Source organism: Tachyglossus aculeatus, unplaced genomic scaffold (genome assembly GCF_015852505.1).
Source record: "Tachyglossus aculeatus isolate mTacAcu1 unplaced genomic scaffold, mTacAcu1.pri scaffold_67_arrow_ctg2, whole genome shotgun sequence".
Taxonomy (NCBI): Eukaryota; Metazoa; Chordata; class Mammalia; order Monotremata; family Tachyglossidae; genus Tachyglossus; species Tachyglossus aculeatus.
In genome coordinates this window covers 2,096,273-2,110,819 of record NW_024045090.1, presented here as the reverse complement: position 1 = coordinate 2,110,819, position 14,547 = coordinate 2,096,273, and the positions used below count along the sequence as shown (strand labels likewise).

The window sequence follows — 14,547 nt, the reverse complement described above, 5'->3', positions numbered from 1 at the left end:
TAATAAAATTATCAGACGATTTCCCTGCCCTTAACACATGGAGAAATTCCTCCTCTCTTAGATTGCTCTTCTGATCTGGACTGAGAACTGGGTCACCTTTATTTAACTCACATCAGCCAAAGAATGTGCAGGAACAGAATAAATTTCCCATTTCTCCCCCTCACCTTTCCCCTGCTCCTCTCTGGGGTCAACAGGACTGTCCTGGGCTAGAGAGCACCAATCCTGCTGAGAAAGAGGCTCACTTCATCTCAGACTGTTCCTGATCTGATTGTTCATTCATTCATTATTCAATTGAATTTACTGAGGACTTACTGGGTGCAAAGCAACGTACTAAGATCTTGGGAGAGTACAATATACAAATAAGCAGGCAGATTCTTTTCCCACAACAAGCTTACAGTCTACATACAGTCTTGTGTCTGCCACAACACTTATCAACAGTTCTTGGAACATACTAAACGCTTAGCAAGTGGCACATTTATTTTTATCTTGCTGGTCCTCGACACTGGTGGCAGTGACAGGAAGGTCTGGGTACGCGGTGGGAGCTGTCAGAATCCTCCTTCCCCTTCTTGGCTCTCTGGTTGGCTGCGCTGTCCCCTCAGATGAAGGCTGGGTTATTTCCTGGGGGATTCCCGATGGGAATAATAGGCCCAGGGCTCCGCTGAGACAGTTGACTGTCCGGGGATCTCAGAAGGCAGGGATCGTGGGCTCCCTGTTGTCCCAGCCCTCACAACCTAAATAACTGCCCAGTCCCACGTGGTTTCCACTCTGGGACTCCTTCCTAGAACAACTTCAATGGAATCATTCCCTTTCTGGGATTAATAAAAACACTGGAGATTTAAACCTCATTTCATTCCGGGAATTAGGACCATCTGAATATCTCAGCAGATGCAGTGTGGCCTAATGGAAAGAATAATGATGGTATTTGTTAAGTGCTTACTATGTGCGAAACACTGTTCTCAGTACTGGGGAGGATACAAGGTGATCAGGTTGTCCCACGTGGAGCTCACAGTCTTAATCCCCATTTTACAGATGAGGTAACTGAGGCCCAGAGAAGTTAAGTGACTTGCCCAAAGTCACGCAGCTGACAAGTGGCAGAGCCAGGATTAGAACACATGACCTCTGGCTCCCAAGCCCGTGCTCTTTCCACTGAGCCACGCTAGAACCTGTGGAAAAAGCTCGGGACTGGGAGTCAGTGGACCGGGTTGCTAATTCCAGCTCCACCTCTGGTCTGCTGTGTGACCTTCACTTCCCTGTGCCTCAGTTCCCTCTTCTGAAAAATAGGGATTCAATACCTGTTTTCCCTTTTACTGTGAGCCCCATGTGGGATCTGACTACTTTTTGTCTACCCCAGTGCTTAATACACTGTTTGGCACATAGTAAGCACTTACCAAATGCCATTTTTTAAAAATGGGGGGAGGATAGAGGAGGGAAGCAGAGAATGGCTGGAGGAATGAAATCTAAGTGGGCCCCACTCCTGATGAGCTTTGTTCCAAGGAATGGCAGTATGGCAGGGGATGGGCACTGAATGACCTCCAAGAACTTTATTGCAAACTCTGGTGGCAAGCGTGACCAGAAGCCATTTTAGAAAGATCTGGTGCAGCACCCATTTTAGGATGCAACAAGGGGTGGCCATTTTGGGAGTAGTAGCAATCAATCAATCATATTTATTAAGCACTTACTATGTGCCAGGCAATTTACTAAGAATTTGGGAGACTGCAATATAACAGATTTGGTAGACATGTTCCTTGTCCACAATGAGTTTACAGTCTAGAGAGGGAGACAGACATTAATACCAATAAATAAATGACAGATATAGGCATAAGTGGCGTGGGGCAGAGGGTGGGGTGAATAAAGGCTGCAAATCCAACTGCAAGGGCGACGCAGAAAGGAGTGGATGAAGAGGGCTTAATCAAGGAAGGCCTCTTGGAGGAGATCCACCTTCAGTATGGCTTTGAAGGTGGGGATAGTCATTGTCTGTTGGACACAAATAGGGAAGGCGTTCCAGGCCAGAGGCAGGACGTATGGGAGGGGTCGATGGGGAGATGGATGAGATCGAGGTACAGTGAGTAGTCTCGAATTAGAGAAGTAGAGTGTGTGGGCTGTGTTTTAGTAGGGAAACGGGCAAGGTGATTTAGAAAGGATTTGAAAACAGGGGCAAGGTGATTTAGAAAGGATTGACTCCTGAGAAATGGGCCTTAGCTCAAAACGTTCCTCAGAGAGAACTTCTTATCCCTGTTTCTCTGGACTATCCTCTCACACCCAGCAGCCTCCCCAAGGCAGCCTGCATGTCCCTGTTCCATAGACTGTAGATGAGGGGGTTCAGGGTGGGGGGCAACACAGAGTAAAACAGGGACACCAGCAGCTCCAGAGTCGAGGGGGAGCCTGACACCGACTTGAGGTAAGCAAAGGCTCCAGTCGAGAGAAAAATGGCAATGACGGCAAGGTGGGGTAGGCATGTGGAGAAGGCTTTGGCCCGACTCTCTGTTGACGGGAACCTCAGCATGTCTGAGAAGATCTGGACGAAGGAGACAACGATGGAGACGAAGGAAAAAAACTACAGCCAATGCCGATGGCCACGCTGATGTCGATGACAACGTGCATTTTGGAGCAGGACATGTTCAGTAAGGAGGGGAAGTTGCAGAAGAACGGATGCATCAGGTTGGACTCGCAGAAGTTTAACGTGAACATCCCGGCTGAGTACATCGCCCTGAAGAGCCCCCGGCTGAGTCAAAAAGCCGTGGCCATTTTCCCACAGGCCCCTCGGTCCATGATGGCCCCAGAGCGCAGGGGGCGGCAGATGGTGGCATAGCTATCATAGAACATCGCCGTGAGGTTGAACAGCTCTGAAGCTATGAAGAGAATAACCAAAAAGACCTGGGCAACACAGACCCCAAAACAGACTTCACTACGGTCGGTCATGGAGTTGATGATGAGTTGGTCATGGAGTTGGAGTTCCTTAAAAATCTCCAGTGGCTACCAATCAACCTACGCATGAGGAATAAACTTCTCACCCTCGGCTTCAAGGCTCTCCATCACCTCGCCACCTCCTACCTCACCTCCCTTCTCTCCTTCTACAGCCCAGCCCGCACCCTCCACTCCTCTGCCGCTAATCCCCTCACCATGCCTTGTTCTCGCCTGTCCCGCCGTCGACCCCCGGCCCACGTCATCCCCCTGGCCTGGAATGCCCTCCCTCCCCACATCTGCCAAGGTAGCTCTCTTCCTCCCTTCAAGGCCCTACTGAACAGCTCACCTCCTCCAGGAGGCCTTCCCAGGCTGAGCCCCCTCCTTCCTCTCCCCCTCCTCCCGCTCTCCATCCCCCGCCTTACCTCCTTCCTTTCCCCACAGCACCTGTATACATGTATATATGCTTGTACGTATTTATTCCTCTATTTATTTATTTATTTATTTATTTTACCTGTACATATCTATTCTATTTATTTTATTTTGTTAATATGTTTTGTTTTGTTCTCTTTTTCCCCCTTCTAGACTGTGAGCCCCACTATTGGGTAGGGACCATCTCTATGTGTTGCCAGCTTGTACTTCCCAAGCGCTTAGTACAGTACTCTGCACACAGTAAGCGCTCAATAAATACGATTGATTGATTGATTGATTGATGATGGACTTAGAGACGGTGACAGAAATGAGGCAGCAATCAAGTAAGGACAGCTGCTTAAGGAAGAAGTAAATGGAGGAGTGGAGGTGCTGGTCGAGGACGGTGACAGCAATGAAGAGGAGATTCCCCATCAGGGCCTCCTGGTAGACCAGGAGGAACAGTGTGACATGGACCAGCTGCAGCTCCTGGATCTCTGAGCATCCATACGGGAGTATTCCCGTCACCTTGGTGGCATTGGTCATGCTGTTAGAGATATGTTTGAGGGAAGGAGAATAATCCAGAGAAAAGCACAGATGTAAGAAGCAGTGTAGCACAGCAAAAAAAAACAAAACAAAAAAACCGGGCCTGGCAGTCTGAAATACCTGGGTTCTAATCCTGGCTTCACCACTTATCTGCTGTGTGACCTTCGCCAACCCACTTCACTTTTGCACCTCAGTTATGTCAGTGACAATTTGACTTAAATTGTAAAATGGGGATTTTGTAAAATGGGGATTAAAAGTGTGAACCTCATGTGGGACAGGGACTGTGTCCAACCTAATCAACCTGTATATACCTCAGCGCTTAGAACAGTATTTGGCACGTAGATAGTGCTTAACAAGTACTCTTATTATTAGTAGTAGTATTATTGTTACATTCAAATTTCTCCTAAAATCCTTTCTCTTCCAACAAGCTTTCCCGGATTGATTTCCCAGCACCTCGAGCCATATCATCCCTTCTGCCAATTCTATTATTTAGGAACGACTGATGCCCTCCTTCACATTTAAGTGTAGATGTCTGTTTGACTGATTTATTTTGACCATTTCTGTAGTAAATATTTTTTATGTTTGCCTCCCTGCCTAGACTGAAAACTCATTGTGGACAGAGAATGTGTGTGTTTATTGTTGTTTTTCACTCTCCTGAGTACTTTGTAAAGTGTTCCAAGCAGTAAGTGCTCAATAAATGTGATTGTCTGACTGACTGAAATCTCCTTGTGGACATGGAACATATTACTAATTCGTTCATTCAATCCTATTTATTGAGTGCTTACTGTGTGCAGAGCACTATACTAAGCGCTTAGAAAGTACAATTCAGCAACAGATAAAGACAATCCCTACCTTATAACGAGCTCACAGTCTAGAAGTACTAATTAGTACACAGTCTAGTACTAGTCTAGACTGTAGTACTAGTACTACTAGTACTGCAGTACTAGTTTAGCAGTCTACACTACTTCCTTTAGTACTACTACTACTACTACTACTACTACTACTACTACTGGTGCTACTATACTATCATTACTATCAATGAATAAATCAATCAATGGTATTTATAGAGCATTTACCATGTACAGAGCGCTGTTCTAAGTGCTTGAGAGACTACAATACAACAGAATTAGCAGATACGATTCCTACCCATAATGAGTACTATATTACTACTATCACTATTACTCTACAGTAGTAATATAATGAGAAGTAGTGGTGAGAAGCAGTTTGGCTTTGTAGAAGAGTAGAAAAAGCACGGGCTTGGAAATCAGAGGACATGGATTCTAATTCTGCCTCCACCATTTGTCTGCTGTGCGACCTTGGGCAAGCCATTTAAATTCTCTGTGCCTCAGTTACCTCATCTGTACAATGGGGATTAAAATTTCGAGCTCCAAATGGGACAACGTGGTTACCCTGTATCTACCCTAGTGCTTAGAACAGTGCTTGGCACATAGTAAGCACTTTACAAATACCATAATTGTTATTATTACTACTACTGTCATTATTCAATCAATCATTGGTATTTACTGAGAGCTTATTATGTACAGAGCACTGTTCTTTGTGCTTGGGAGACTACACTACAATTAAATTAGTAGATATGTCCCTGCCCATAATCAGCTTACATTCTAGAAGGAAGACAGATGTTAATATAACTACTAGCACTATTATTACTATGAGTGTTACTACTACTCCTGTTGCTGCTACTATTACTACTCTACTGCTACTATGACTAAGGACCCGTAGAGAAATAGAAACCAAAGGTCCGAGACAAGAAAAGAAAGTCAAAGAAATATAAATTGAAAGCTATAGAAACACAGAGAAATTGATACGGTTAGAGGCATTAAGACAGAGAAATAGAGAATAAGAGTGAAGTTTGAGACAGAACCAAAGGCAGAAACAATAGGATATGTTGATGGTCATCAGATAGGTGAATATAGAGACAGGTGGAGAGATAGAAAGGGAGGGAGAATAGGAGAGGGAGAAATAGGAAGAGACACAAAGGAAAGAAAACAAACAGAATGGGAGAGGGGTGAAGAAAGGGAGATAGAGGTAGAGAGACAGAGAGAGAGGCAAAAAAGAAGCAGTGTGGTCTTGTGGGAAGATCACAGGCCTGGGAGTCAGAAGACCAGGGTTCTAATCCTGGCTCTGCCACTTGTCTGCTGTATGACCTTGGGCAAGTCACTTAATTTCTTTTTTTATGTAGCAATGATTTCTGGGTAATCCTTCTCCTCTACACTCTGGTTCTGACTGCCCTGTCTTTGTGGGACCACCACCAGCCCCACAGCAGCCTCTCACCATCCTCTGACCACTCAAGCCTTGGTTTCCAGGATCTGCCCAATTTCTACCTGCCCATCGTCCTTCTCTCCCTTCTTTGTCTCTCCCATTGTTCCCTCTTGTTCATTCATTCATTCATTCAATCGTATTTATTGAGCACTTACTGAGTGCATAGCACTGTACTAAGAGCTTGGGAAGTACAAGTTGGGAACATATAGAGGCGGTCCCTACCAAACAACGGGCTCACAGTCTAGAAGGGGGAGACAGACAACAAAACAAAACATGTGGACAGGTGTCGTCAGAACAAATAGAATTGAAGCTAAATGCACATCATTAACAAAATAAATAGAAGAGTAATTATGTACAAGTAAAATGAATAGAGCAATAGATCTGTAAAAATATATATACAGATGTTGTGGGGAGGGGAAGGAGAAGGGAAGGGCAGGAGGATGGGGAGGAGAAGAGGAAAAAGGGGGCTCAGTCTGGGAAGGCCTCTTGGAGGAGGTGAGCTCTCAGTAGGGCTTTAAAGGGAGGAAGAGAGCTAACTTGGCAGACGTGTGTGTGTGTGTGGGGGGGCATTCCAGGCCAGGGGGAGGACGTGGGCAGGGGATCGACGGCGGGACAGGTGAGAACGAGGTACAGTGAGGAGGTTAGTGGCAGAGGAGTGGAGGGCGCCGGCTGGGCTATAGGAGAGAAGGGAGATGAGGTAGGAGGGGGCGAGGTGATGGAAAGCCTTGAAGCCTAGAGTGAGGAGTTTTTGCTTGATGAATATGTTGACAGGAAGCCACTGGAGATTTTGGAGGAGGGAGTAACATGCCCAGAGCGTTTCTGTACAGAGATGATCCGGGCAGCAGCGTGAAGTATAGACTGAAGTGGGGAGAGACAGGAGGATGGGAGATCAGAGAGGAGGCTGATGCAGTAATCCAGTCGGGATAGGATGAGAGACTGAACCAGCAGGGTAGCGGTTTGGATGGAGAGGAAAGGGAGGATCTTGGCGATGTTGTGGAGGTGAGACCGGCAGGTTTTGCTGATGGATTGGATGTGCGGGGTGAATGAGAGAGCAGAGTCGAGGATGACAGCAAGGTTGCGGGCTTGTGAGATAGGAAGGATGGTAGTGCCGTCTACAGTGATGGGAAAGTCAGGAAGAGGACAGGGTTTGGGAGGGAAGATAAGGAGTTCAGTCTTGGACTGAACTCTTAGCTTTGTGGCTTCCTGTCCCCATGTTGGGGATTGGGACGGCAATCAATCAATTAAACAATAGATTTTTATTGAGCACCTACTGCTTGCAGAGAACTCTACTAAGCACTTAAGAGAGTACAACGCAAAGGACTTGGGAGACATGATACTTTCATTCATTCATTCAATCGTATTTATTGAGCGCTTACTGTGTGCAGAGCACTGTACTAAGCGCTTGGGAAGTACAAGTTGGCAACATATAGAGATGGTCCCTACCCAACAGCGGGCTCACAGTCTAGAAGACCTGCCCACAAGTAGCTTATAGTCTTCAGGAGGAGACAGATATTGAGGTAGATCAGGGTTAGGGGAAATAGTAGAGCATAAGACTATTTATACGAGTATCCTGAGTCCGGGGTGAGTAACAAAGTGCTTAAGGGGTACACAGCTAATTTCAAAGTCGATGCAGAGGGGAGAGCAGACAAGAGAAACGAGTTTCAGTCAAAAACCATACTCAAGGCTGCCTTCAAGTCTCTGTTTCTCAGGCTGTAGAAGAGGGTGTTCAAAGTGGGAGAACCACAGTGTAGAACAATGACACCAGCAGGTCCAGCATCGAGGGGGAGTCTGATAATGGGTTTGAGGTAGGCGAACCTTCCTGTTGACAATGTAGAAGACGATGATGGAGATGAAGGGGATGAAACCATTCATTCATTCATTCAATTGTATTTATTGAGAGCTTACTGTGTGCAGAACGCTATACTAAGCGCTTGGGAAGTACAAGTTGACAACATATAGAGATGGTCCCTACCCTACAACGGGCTCTCAGTTTAGAAGGGGGAGACAGATAATAAAACAAAACATGTGGACAGGTGTCAAGTCATCAGAATAAATAGAAATAAAGCTAGATGCACAACATTAACAAAATAAATAGAATAGTAAATATGTACAAGTAAAATAAATAGAGTAATAAATCTGTACAAACATATATACAGGTGCTGTGGGGAGGGGAAGGAGGTAGGACGGCGAGAATGGGGAGGAGGAGAGGAAAAAGGGGACTCAGTCTGGGAAGGCCTATACCCATAGGCACACTGACGTCAACAACAATGTGCATTTCTGAACAGGAGATCTTTAGTAAGGAGGATATGTTGCAGAAGAACTGCTGGATCACGTTGGACTCATAGAAGCTTAATATGAACGTCCCAGCTGAGTACATCACCCCAGAAAGCTCCCCGTTGAGCCAGGAGATGATGGTCATCTTTCCACAGGTCCCCCGGTCCATGATGACATCATAGCACGGGGGGGGGGGGGGGCAGATGGCAGTGTAGCAATCGTAGGACATCGCCTTGAGGATGAACAGCTTTGAAGCATTAAACAGAACCACCAAAAAGACCTGGGACACAGAGCTTCTGAAATAGATGGATCTGTTGTTGATCAGGGAGTTGTGGGTGGACTTCGGGATGGTGACGTAGATGTAGCAGTGGCCGAGGATGGACAGGTTCCTGAGGAAGAAGTACATGGGGGTGAGGAGGCGACGGTCGAGGGCGATGATGACGATGATGAGGAGATTCTCCTTCAGGGCTGCCAGGTATACCAGGAGTAACAGTGTGGCAGGGAGCAGCTGCAGCTCTCGGACCTCTGAGAAACCCAGCAGGAGGAATTAGATCACAAATGTGTGATTTGCCACGTGGTCTGAAGATTGTCTGAGGGTACCGAGAAAACAAATGAGTATCACTCTAAGAAAAAAACATAGGAAAAATGAAATAGGTTGCGTAGGACCTCTCAAATTCCTCCTTTTCTGCCTCTGGCCTGCAAGGAAGATAAGCACTCAAACCGATTTATTCCCTGGGTAACGTTCCCTGTTCTTAAATGTTTGTGAAGATTGAGATACTGCAACTCTTCTTTTATCTAGTCACTCTAGCCTATCTGTCCTGGAATGCCCTCTCCTGTCATATCTGACAGACCACCACTCTCCTCTCCCAAATAAACACAAAGGTAAACACGAAGTGGCAGAGTGACTTAAAGACAAGCAGATGCAGAGAAACAAAGATAGGGGGACTATCAAGATCAAACAAAGATCAAACAAAATTCAAGGTGATAGATCAAGAGACAAAGTTTTAATTATATCTCTGCCACTAACTTGCAATGTGACCTGCTGTGAGACCTTGGGACAGTCACATAACTTCTCTGGCCTCAGTTCCTTTATTTGCAAATAGTGATTAATGACCTTTTCTCCGTACTAAGTAAACTGCGAGCTCCATGTGGGAGAAGGTCTAGGTCCAATCTGATTATCAGAGAAGCAGCATGGCTTAGTGGAAAGAGCACAGGCTTGGGAGTTAGAAGATGTGGGTTCTAATTCGGCCTCCGCCACGTGTCTGCTGTGTGACCTTAGGCAAGCCAATTAACTTCTCTGTGCCTCAGTTACATCACCTGTAAAATGAGGGTTAAGACTGTGAGCCCCACGTGGGGCAACCTGATTACCTTGTATCTACTACAGTGCTTAGAACAGTGATTGGGATACAGTAAGCACCTACCAAATACTATGATTATTATTATTATTATCTTGTATCTTCCCCAACACTTAGAACAATACTAGGAATGTACTAAGTGCTTAACAAGTATCAATAAAGGAAAGGAACAGTTCTCCATTCCCATGTGGGATATGGGCTATGTCCAATCTTCTATCAACTCCATCACTTAGAACAGTTCCAGCGCTTAGTACAGTGCCTGGAATATAGTAAGCTCATAACCAATACCATAATTATTATTACTTTTATGATTATTACAAGACACTCACTAAGTGCGTAACAGTTCTTATAAAAAATACCTGTTCTCCCTCCAATTTAGACTGTGATCCCGTTGTGGGACATGGACTTTGTTCAATCTTGTATCTACCCCAGAGCCTAGCCCTATGCTTGGAATGTAGTAAGCACTTATCAAGCTAAAGGAAGACAAGGATCAGAAAGGAACTCACATGAACAATGAAACGGCTGAAGGTCACTGAAATGAATTTCCTGATGCACGTTGGCACTCACCAATGGATGGAAACAGACAATTATTCATAACATTTCTCCCAGACTTAAAACTTACCCTTTTTGCTGTTCAGTCCCTCTGTCTCTATACATCAAGCTCGTAGTGGTCAGGGAACTTGTCTCCCAATTCTGTTATATTGCACTCTCCCGGGTACTTAGTACAGAGCTCTGCATACCGGAAGCGTTCAGTAAGTACCACTGATGGATAAATTAAAGTCTGTCTTCCCGTCTGGACTGTATGCTTATTGTGGCAAGGGAAGGTATCTCCCAACTCTGTTACACTATATATCTTGAGCGCTTAGTCCAGTGCCCTGCACACAGTAAGCGCTCAATAAATACCACTGATTGGCCCCTGGTTGCACCTGGGAGGAGACATCACTCTCTTGTTGAGGAGTTCCCGAAAGATGGTGTCTTTCACATTCTTTGCTCCTTTTGAGCGGCTGTTTATAATCCTTCCCACGTGGCCTCTCTGTTCCCTTTGGAGAAAGCAGGATTCCCCTTTTGTTCTGAGGGACCTCATGACTGAAAGCCCCCCGAATCTACTGTGCTGTCAAATATGATTGGATGAATGAATCATCCTGGCTTCACCATGAGGATAATCAAGCTACTCTCAACCCCACAGCACTCCATATTCATAAATTAAGAATTGTATATCATACCTTATTTATTTATGCCTGTCTCCCTCTCTAGCCTTTTCGCTTCCTGCGGGTAAGAAAGGTGTCTACCAACTCTGTTATACTTCAGTGAAAATAATAATAATAATAATAATAATAATAATAATAATAATAGTATTTGTTAAGCAGTTACTGTGTGCAAGAACTGTACTAAATGCTGGGGTGTATACAAGCAAATTAGGTTGGAGCCAGTCCCTGTCCTAGTGGGACTCACAGTCTCGATCCCCATTTTACGTAGGAGGAAACTGAGTCATAGAGAATTGAAGTGATGCCGAAGATTACGTAGCAGACAGGTGGCAGAGTCAGGATTAGAATCCATGACCCCAGACCCATGCTCTATCCACTATGCCATGCTGCTTCTCTGTTACATTGTATTCTCCCGAGCACTTAGTCCAGTTTCCTACACTAAGCGCTTAATAAACACCATTGATGGTGATGATTGATGATGGATGGCATCAAGTGAAGGAGGCTGGTGTGATTTCTTTTTACCAGTACCATCTCCTCATAGAGTCTAAGATGTCTTCTCAGAGGCTACTTTTCTGTCATCTGGAATCATTTTTGTAACCAAGGGCCTCTTTATGATTCCCTCTTTATGATCTGGAATCCCCCCTTACCCAACACTTTCCTCTCTCTGTTTTTATGTGCTTTTGTTCTTTTATTCATTGAAGATAATAATAATAATGGTAATTGTGGCATTTGTTAAGCATTTACTATGTGCCAAGCATTGTGTAACCACGGGGGGTAGATACAAGCTACACAGCCTCCATCTCACATGGGGATCACCGTCTTCATCCCCATTTTACAGATAAGGAAACTGAACCACGGAGAAGTGACTTGACCAAGGTCACAGAGCAGACAAGTCGTGGAGAGGAGATTATGACCCAGATCCTCTGACTCCCAGGCTCGATGTCTTTCTGCTAGGCTATTCTGCTTCTCCATGTGGTGAGCACTACCAGAGCACTGTTCTAAGCCCTTGGAGAAAACACTAGGTTTGTTAAACAGGATCCCTATCTCAAGGGGCTTGCAATCTTATGGGGGATGCAGACATTCAAGTGAATTACAGACAGGAAGCAACCGTGTGCAAGGATTTAGACATAAGTGCTATGGGGTGGGGTGGCATAAGTATCCAAGTCCTTGGGATAATGACCTTAGGGTCCAGGCAACCCATAATGGACGGTGAATCAATAGGGTGGGTGGAGGCAGAGAAATCCACATACCCCAACCACCCCAAAAACTACATCATAATATTTCCAAGCATTGGGAATCATTTCTGGGGGAGCAGCTGGATTCTAGAGAGAAGGAGGCCAGCCACGTAATGCTGATATTGCATGGAAAGTCATCTGGGACCATATTAGCCAATCAATTAATCAGTGGTATTTATTGAGTGCTTACCATGGGCAGAATGCTGTACACAGCACTTGGGACAGTACAACATAATAGAGTCGGTAGACACATTCCCTGCTCACAGTGAGTTTACAGACTACTGGGGAGACAGAAATGAATTTAAATAAATAATGGATATGGACATAAATGCTGTGGGGCTGAGGGAGGGGTACATAAAGGGAGCAAATCCAAGTACAAGGGTGATGTGGAAGGTAGTGAGAAAAGAGGAAATGAGGGCTTGGTCAGGAAAGACCTCTTGGAGGAGATTTCCCTTCAATAAGTTTGTGGAGGTGGGGAGAGTGATCTGTAGTGGACATGAGATGGATCTGCTGTAAACGGAATGCAATATGATTCTGGATAATTAGCAATTTAGCCAGGGAAGGATTTGGAATCTGGAAAGTCAAGGGAAGGGAGATAGGGTAGCGAAGAGTGGTCAAGACTGTACGCTCCTGGAAGGAGAGGAACGACTGCCAATTCTGTGGTGTTGGACTCTCCCAAATGCTTGGTACAATGTGCTGCACAGGGTAAGCACTCAATAAATACCATTGATTGATCACCAGGGAAGGAGAAAAAACAACAATTAATACACTGCAGTTCATAACCAGGGGATTTGGAAACATTCTGAGGGCAAATGTCAGGTCAAAAAGAGGGGATCTTTATTCTGGAAGAATGGGTGCCCCCGTAGGACCCTCACTAGGGCCGCCTTCATGCCTCGGCTCCTCAGGCTGTAGATAAGGGGGTTAAGGCCAGGGGCCACCACAGTGTATAATACGGACACAAGCAGGTCCAGGGTCGAGGGGGAGTCTGACACGGGTTTGAGGTAGGCAATGGCTCCAGTCGAGAGGAAGATGGTGACAACGATGAGGTGAGGCATGCAGGTGGAGAAGGCTTTGGCCCAGCCCTCGGTGGCCGGCATCCTCAGCACGTCCAGGAAGATGTGCACGTACGAGATGATGATGAAAATGCAGGATATGAAAGCCAAGCTAAATGCAGTGGCCACGGTGACATTGATGACAACATGCGTTTCGGAACAGGAGATCTTCAGTAAGGAAGGGATGTCGCAGAAAAATTGCTGGATCAATTTAGAGCCACAGAAGCTCAGTGTTAATGTCCCGGCTGTGTACATCACCCCGAACAGGCCCCCGCTGAGTCATGAAGCAGCGGCCATCTTCCCACAGGCACCTCGGTCCGTGATGACCTCGTAGCACAGGGGGAGGCAGATGGCAGTGTAACAGTCGTAGGACATCGCCGTGAGCAGGGCCACTTTGACACACCCAGGGGAGACAACTAAGAAGACTTGAGAGATGCAATCCGGGACAGAGATTTCTCTGTGGTCTGTCAGAGAGTTGTGGATGGATTTTGGGATGATGCCGGAGATGAGGCAGAGGTCGAAGATGGACAGGTTCCTGAGGAAGACGTACACAGGGGTGTGGAAGCACCGGTCGAGGGTGGTGACAGTGACAATGAGGAGATTCCCCGGCAAGTCCGCCAGGTAGACCAAGAGGAAAAGCGCAGCATGGACCAGCTGCAGCTCCCGGACCTCCGAGAATCCCAACAAGAGGAATTCCCTCACTTTGGTGGTGTTTCCCATTTTCATGGATTATCTGTGGATTTTCCATAAAGGCACGGAGAGGGAGCTAAAGAATCTGAAAATCTCCATTTTTATTTTCAACTAAGAGGCCCCCTACGTTTTGGCTTCTACATCTGCATTTTCACTTTCACGGAGACCCTGGATGGGAAGACAATGGCTTTAGAGGAATGAAAAAGGGTCTGGGATCCTAATACCCCACGCACCTATCCTTTCTCTCTTTCAGACACACACACACACTTTACAAAGATATTTTCATATTGTCTACCAAATCTGTTCTACTATACTCTCCCAATTCTCTTCTATTTCACTCTCCCAAGCACATAGTTCAGTGCTCTGCACCCAGTAAGTTCTCAATAAATACCATTGATTAATTGCTCATTTCCGCAAACACCTTTTTGATGTGTATCATAATGGCATCCTGATATTATCATTCAATTGTATCTATTCATTCATTCAATCATTTGTATTTATTGAGCGCTTAGTGTTTGCAGAGCACTGTACTAAGTGCTTGGGAAGTACAAATCGGCAACATATAGAGACAGTCCCTACCCAGTAATGGGCTCACAGTCTA

At 45.7% G+C, this 14,547-nt stretch overlaps 1 pseudogene; it reads right to left on the bottom strand.

Annotated features, from left to right (window-relative positions):
- Window positions 1–13,019: 13,019 nt before the first annotated feature.
- On the bottom strand, window positions 13,020–13,982 carry LOC119923909 (annotated as a pseudogene).
- Window positions 13,983–14,547: the final 565 nt, after the last annotated feature.